We start from the raw sequence: 7,972 nt of genomic DNA on the forward strand, positions 1-7,972 counted from the left end.
GTACAAAAAAGAGATTGGAGACATCAAGATTTTGGACGAATTTTTTAACAATTTTCAAATTTTCAGAAAGGATGTTCCAGATAAGGTCAAAAACGACATACTCAGATCTTCACCAAACTTTGCATGGATACATTGGATGTCAAGACACGTGGAAAAAACGTACAAAACAAGAGATTGGGGCCATCAAGATTTTGCACGGATTTTTTAGGAATTTTCAAATTTTCAGATGGGAGGTTCCAGATAAGGTCAAAAACTACATACTCAGATCTTCACCAAACTTTGCAGGGATACATTGGATGTCAAGACACGTGGAAAAAACGTACAAAACAAGAGATTGGAGACATCAAGATTTTGGACGAATTTTTTAAGAATTTTCAAATTTTCAGATAGGAGGTTCCATATAAGGTCAAAAACTACATACTCAGATCTTCACCAAACTTTGCATGGATACATTATGTGTCAAGACACGTGGAAAAAACGTACAAAACAAGAGATTGGGGTCATCAAGATTTTGGACGAATTTTTTAAGAATTTTCAAATTTTCAGATAGGAGGTTCCATATAAGGTCTAAAACTACATACTCAGATCTTCACCAAACTTTGCAGGGATACATTGGATGTCAAGACACGTGGAAAAAACGTAGAAAACAAGACATTGGAGACATCAAGATTATGGACGAATTTTTTGAGAATTTTCAAATTTTCAGAAAGGAGGTTCCATATCAGGTCAAAAACTACATACTCAGATCTTCACCAAACTTTGCAGGGATACATTGGATGTCAAGACACGTGGAAAAAACGTACAAAACAAGAGATTGGAGACATCAAGATTTTCGACGAATTTTTTAAGAATTTTCAAATTTTCAGAAAGGATGTTCCAGATAAGGTCAAAAACGACATACTCAGATCTTCACCAAACTTTGCAGGGATACATTGGAGGTCGAGACACGTGGAAAAAACGTACAAAACAAGAGATCGGAGACATCAAGATTTTCGACGAATTTTTTAAGAATTTTCAAATTTTCAGATGGGAGGTTCCAGATAAGGTCAAAAACGACATACTCAGATCTTCACCAAACTTTGCATGGATACATTGGATATCAAGACACGTGGAAAAAACGTACAAAACAAGAGATTGGGGTCATCAAGATTTTGCACGGATTTTTTAGGAATTTTCAAATTTTCAGATGGGAGGTTCCAGATAAGGTCAAAAACTACATACTCAGATCTTCACCAAACTTTGCAGGGATACATTGGATGTCAAGACACGTGGAAAAAACGTACAAAACAAGAGATTGGAGACATCAAGATTTTGGACGAATTTTTTAAGAATTTTCAAATTTTCAGATAGGAGGTTCCATATAAAGTCAAAAACTACATACTCAGATCTTCACCAAACTTTGCATGGATACATTATGTGTCAAGACACGTGGAAAAAACGTACAAAACAAAAGATTGGAGACATCAAGATTTTGGTCGAATTTTTTAAGAATTTTCAAATTTTCAGATGGGAGGTTCCAGATAAGGTCAAAAACGACATACTCAGATCTTCACCAAACTTTGCAGGGATACATTGGATGTCAAGACACGTGGAAAAAACGTACAAAAAAGAGATTGGAGACATCAAGATTTTGGACGAATTTTTTAACAATTTTCAAATTTTCAGAAAGGATGTTCCAGATAAGGTCAAAAACGACATACTCAGATCTTCACCAAACTTTGCAGGGATACATTGGATATCAAGACACGTGGAAAAAACGTACAAAACAAGAGATTGGAGACATCAAGATTTTCGACGAAGTTTTTAAGAATTTTCAAATTTTCAGATAGGAGGTTCCATATAAGGTCAAAAACTACATACTCAGATCTTCACCAAACTTTGCATGGATACATTATGTGTCAAGACACGTGGAAAAAACGTACAAAACAAGAGATTGGGGTCATCAAGATTTTGGACGAATTTTTTAAGGATTTTCAAATTTTCAGATAGGAGGTTCCATATAAGGTCAAAAACTACATACTCAGATCTTCACCAAACTTTGCAGGGATACTTTGGATGTCAAGACACGTGGAAAAAACGTACAAAACAAGAGATTGGGGTCATCAAGATTTTGGACGAATTTTTTAAGAATTTTCAAATTTTCAGATGGGAGGTTCAATATAAGGTCAAAAACTACATACTCAGATCTTCACCAAACTTTGCATGGATACATTGGATGTCAAGACACGTGGAAAAAACATACAAAACATAGGATTCGGAACATCAAGATTTTGGTCGAATTTTTTAAGAATTTTCAAATTTTCAGATAGGAGGTTCCATATAAGGTCAAAAACTACATACTCAGATCTTCACCAAACATTGCAGGAATACATTGGATGTCAAGACACGTGGAAAAAACGTACAAAACAAGAGATTGGGGTCATCAAGATTTTGCACGGATTTTTTAGGAATTTTCAAATTTTCAGATGGGAGGTTCCAGATAAGGTCAAAAACTACATACTCAGATCTTCACCAAACTTTGCAGGGATACATTGGATGTCAAGACACGTGGAAAAAACGTACAAAACAAGAGATTGGAGACATCAAGATTTTGGACGAATTTTTTAAGAATTTTCAAATTTTCAGATAGGAGGTTCCATATAAGGTCAAAAACTACATACTCAGATCTTCACCAAACTTTGCATGGATACATTATGTGTCAAGACACGTGGAAAAAACGTACAAAACAAAAGATTGGAGACATCAAGATTTTGGTCGAATTTTTTAAGAATTTTCAAATTTTCAGATGGGAGGTTCCAGATAAGGTCAAAAACTACATACTCAGATCTTCACCAAACTTTGCAGGGATACATTGGATGTCAAGACACGTGGAAAAAACGTACAAAAAAGAGATTGGAGACATCAAGATTTTGGACGAATTTTTTAACAATTTTCAAATTTTCAGATGGGAGGTTCAATATAAGGTCAAAAACTACATACTCAGATCTTCACCAAATTTTGCATGGATACATTGGATGTCAAGACACGTGGAAAAAACATACAAAACATAGGATTCGGAACATCAAGATTTTGGTCGAATTTTTTAAGAATTTTCAAATTTTCAGATAGGAGGTTCCATATAAGGTCAAAAACTACATACTCAGATCTTCACCAAACATTGCAGGAATACATTGGATGTCAAGACACGTGGAAAAAACGTACAAAAAAGAGATTGGAGACATCAAGATTTTGGACGAATTTTTTAACAATTTTCAAATTTTCAGAAAGGATGTTCCAGATAAGGTCAAAAACGACATACTCAGATCTTCACCAAACTTTGCATGGATACATTGGATGTCAAGACACGTGGAAAAAACGTACAAAACAAGAGATTGGGGCCATCAAGATTTTGCACGGATTTTTTAGGAATTTTCAAATTTTCAGATGGGAGGTTCCAGATAAGGTCAAAAACTACATACTCAGATCTTCACCAAACTTTGCAGGGATACATTGGATGTCAAGACACGTGGAAAAAACGTACAAAACAAGAGATTGGAGACATCAAGATTTTGGACGAATTTTTTAAGAATTTTCAAATTTTCAGATAGGAGGTTCCATATAAGGTCAAAAACTACATACTCAGATCTTCACCAAACTTTGCATGGATACATTATGTGTCAAGTCACGTGGAAAAAACGTACAAAACAAGAGATTGGGGTCATCAAGATTTTGGACGAATTTTTTAAGAATTTTCAAATTTTCAGATAGGAGGTTCCATATAAGGTCAAAAACTACATACTCAGATCTTCACCAAACTTTGCAGGGATACATTGGATGTCAAGACACGTGGAAAAAACGTACAAAACAAGACATTGGAGACATCAAGATTATGGACGAATTTTTTGAGAATTTTCAAATTTTCAGAAAGGAGGTTCCATATCAGGTCAAAAACTACATACTCAGATCTTCACCAAACTTTGCAGGGATACATTGGATGTCAAGACACGTGGAAAAAACGTACAAAACAAGAGATTGGAGACATCAAGATTTTCGACGAATTTTTTAAGAATTTTCAAATTTTCAGAAAGGATGTTCCAGATAAGGTCAAAAACGACATACTCAGATCTTCACCAAACTTTGCAGGGATACATTGGAGGTCGAGACACGTGGAAAAAACGTACAAAACAAGAGATTGGAGACATCAAGATTTTGGACGAATTTTTGAAGAATTTTCAAATTTTCTGATAGGAGGTCCCAGATAAGGTCAAAAACTACATACTCAGATCTCCACCAAACATTGCAGGGATACATTGGATGTCAAGACACGTGGAAAAAACGTACAAAACAAGAGATTGGAGACATCAAGATTTTCGAAGAATTTTTGAAGAATTTTCAAATTTTCAGATAGGAGGTTCCAGATAAGGTCAAAAACTACATACTCAGATTTTCACCAAACGTTGCAGGGATACTTTGCATGTCAAGACACGTGGAAAAAACGTACAAAACAAGAGATTGGAGACATCAAGATTTTGGACGAATTTTTTAAGAATTTTCAAATTTTCAGATAGGAGGTTCCATATAAGGTCAAAAACTACATACTCAGATCTTCACCAAACTTTGCATGGATACATTATGTGTCAAGACACGTGGAAAAAACGTACAAAACAAAAGATTGGAGACATCAAGATATTGGTCGAATTTTTTAAGAATTTTCAAATTTTCAGATGGGAGGTTCCAGATAAGGTCAAAAACTACATACTCAGATCTTCACCAAACTTTGCAGGGATACATTGGATGTCAAGACACGTGGAAAAAACGTACAAAACAAGAGATAGGAGACATCAAGATTTTGGACGAATTTTTTAACAATTTTCAAATTTTCAGAAAGGATGTTCCAGATAAGGTCAAAAACAACATACTCAGATCTTCACCAAACTTTGCAGGGATACATTGGATGTCAAGACACGTGGAAAAAACGTACAAAACAAGAGATCGGAGACATCAAGATTTTCGACGAATTTTTTAAGAATTTTCAAATTTTCAGATGGGAGGTTCCAGATAAGGTCAAAAACGACATACTCAGATCTTCACCAAACTTTGCATGGATACATTGGATGTCAAGACACGTGGAAAAAACGTACAAAACAAGAGATTGGGGTCATCAAGATTTTGCACGGATTTTTTAGGAATTTTCAAATTTTCAGATGGGAGGTTCCAGATAAGGTCAAAAACTACATACTCAGATCTTCACCAAACTTTGCAGGGATACATTGGATGTCAAGACACGTGGAAAAAACGTACAAAACAAGAGATTGGAGACATCAAGATTTTGGACGAATATTTTAAGAATTTTCAAATTTTCAGATAGGAGGTTCCATATAAAGTCAAAAACTACATACTCAGATCTTCACCAAACTTTGCATGGATACATTATGTGTCAAGACACGTGGAAAAAACGTACAAAACAAAAGATTGGAGACATCAAGATTTTGGTCGAATTTTTTAAGAATTTTCAAATTTTCAGATGGGAGGTTCCAGATAAGGTCAAAAACGACATACTCAGATCTTCACCAAACTTTGCAGGGATACATTGGATGTCAAGACACGTGGAAAAAACGTACAAAAAAGAGATTGGAGACATCAAGATTTTGGACGAATTTTTTAACAATTTTCAAATTTTCAGAAAGGATGTTCCAGATAAGGTCAAAAACGACATACTCAGATCTTCACCAAACTTTGCAGGGATACATTGGATATCAAGACACGTGGAAAAAACGTACAAAACAAGAGATTGGAGACATCAAGATTTTCGACGAATTTTTCAAGAATTTTCAAATTTTCTGATAGGAGGTTCCATATAAGGTCAAAAACTACATACTCAGATCTTCACCAAACTTTGCATGGATACATTATGTGTCAAGACACGTGGAAAAAACGTACAAAACAAGAGATTGGGGTCATCAAGATTTTGGACGAATTTTTTAAGAATTTTCAAATTTTCAGATAGGAGGTTCCATATAAGGTCAAAAACTACATACTCAGATCTTCACCAAACTTTGCAGGGATACATTGGATGTCAAGACACGTGGAAAAAACGTACAAAACAAAAGATTGGAGACATCAAGATATTGGTCGAATTTTTTAAGAATTTTCAAATTTTCAGATGGGAGGTTCCAGATAAGGTCAAAAACTACATACTCAGATCTTCACCAAACTTTGCAGGGATACATTGGATGTCAAGACACGTGGAAAAAACGTACAAAACAAGAGATAGGAGACATCAAGATTTTGGACGAATTTTTTAACAATTTTCAAATTTTCAGAAAGGATGTTCCAGATAAGGTCAAAAACAACATACTCAGATCTTCACCAAACTTTGCAGGGATACATTGGATGTCAAGACACGTGGAAAAAACGTACAAAACAAGAGATCGGAGACATCAAGATTTTCGACGAATTTTTTAAGAATTTTCAAATTTTCAGATAGGAGGTTCCAGATAAGGTCAAAAACTACATACTCAGATCTTCACCAAACTTTGCAGGGATACATTGGATGTCAAGACACGTGGAAAAAACGTACAAAAAAGAGATTGGAGACATCAAGATTTTCGACGAATTTTTTAACAATTTTCAAATTTTCAGAAAGGATGTTCCAGATAAGGTCAAAAACGACATACTCAGATCTTCACCAAACTTTGCATGGATACATTGGATGTCAAGACACGTGGAAAAAACGTACAAAACAAGAGATTGGGGTCATCAAGATTTTGCACGGATTTATTAGGAATTTTCAAATTTTCAGATGGGAGGTTCCAGATAAGGTCAAAAACTACATACTCAGATCTTCACCAAACTTTGCAGGGATACATTGGATGTCAAGACACGTGGAAAAAACGTACAAAACAAGAGATTGGAGACATCAAGATTTTGGACGAATTTTTTAAGAATTTTCAAATTTTCAGATAGGAGGTTCCATATAAGGTCAAAAACTACATACTCAGATCTTCACCAAACTTTGCATGGATACATTATGTGTCAAGACACGTGGAAAAAACGTACAAAACAAAAGATTTTAGACATCAAGATTTTGGTCGAATTTTTTAAGAATTTTCAAATTTTCAGATGGGAGGTTCCAGATAAGGTCAAAAACTACATACTCAGATCTTCACCAAACTTTGCAGGGATACATTGGATGTCAAGACACGTGGAAAAAACGTACAAAAAAGAGATTGGAGACATCAAGATTTTGGACGAATTTTTTAACAATTTTCAAATTTTCAGATGGGAGGTTCCAGATAAGGTCAAAAACTACATACTCAGATCTTCACCAAACTTTGCAGGGATACATTGGATGTCAAGACACGTGGAAAAAACGTACAAAACAAGAGATTGGAGACATCAAGATTTTGGACGAATTTTTTAAGAATTTTCAAATTTTCAGATAGGAGGTTCCATATAAGGTCAAAAACTACATACTCAGATCTTCACCAAACTTTGCATGGATACATTGGATGTCAAGACACGTGGAAAAAACGTACAAAACAAGAGATTGGGGTCATCAAGATTTTGGACGGATTTTTTAGGAATTTTCAAATTTTCAGATGGGAGGTTCCAGATAAGGTCAAAAACTACATACTCAGATCTTCACCAAACATTGCAGGGATACATTGGATGTCAAGACACGTGGAAAAAACGTACAAAACAAGAGATTGGAGACATCAAAATTTTGGACGAATTTTTTAAGAATTTTCAAATTTTCAGATAGGAGGTTCCATATAAGGTCAAAAACTACATACTCAGATCTTCACCAAACTTTGCAGGGATACATTGGATATCAAGACACGTGGAAAAAACGTACAAAACAAGAGATTGGAGACATCAAGATTTTGGACGAATTTTTTAAGAATTTTCAAATTTTCAGATGGGAGGTTCAATATAAGGTCAAAAACTACATACTCAGATCTTCACCAAACTTTGCAGGGATACATTGGAT

This window comes from Lepisma saccharinum, unplaced genomic scaffold (assembly GCF_977018435.1).
Source record: "Lepisma saccharinum unplaced genomic scaffold, izLepSacc3.1 HAP1_SCAFFOLD_43, whole genome shotgun sequence".
Lineage (NCBI taxonomy): Eukaryota > Metazoa > Arthropoda > Insecta > Zygentoma > Lepismatidae > Lepisma > Lepisma saccharinum.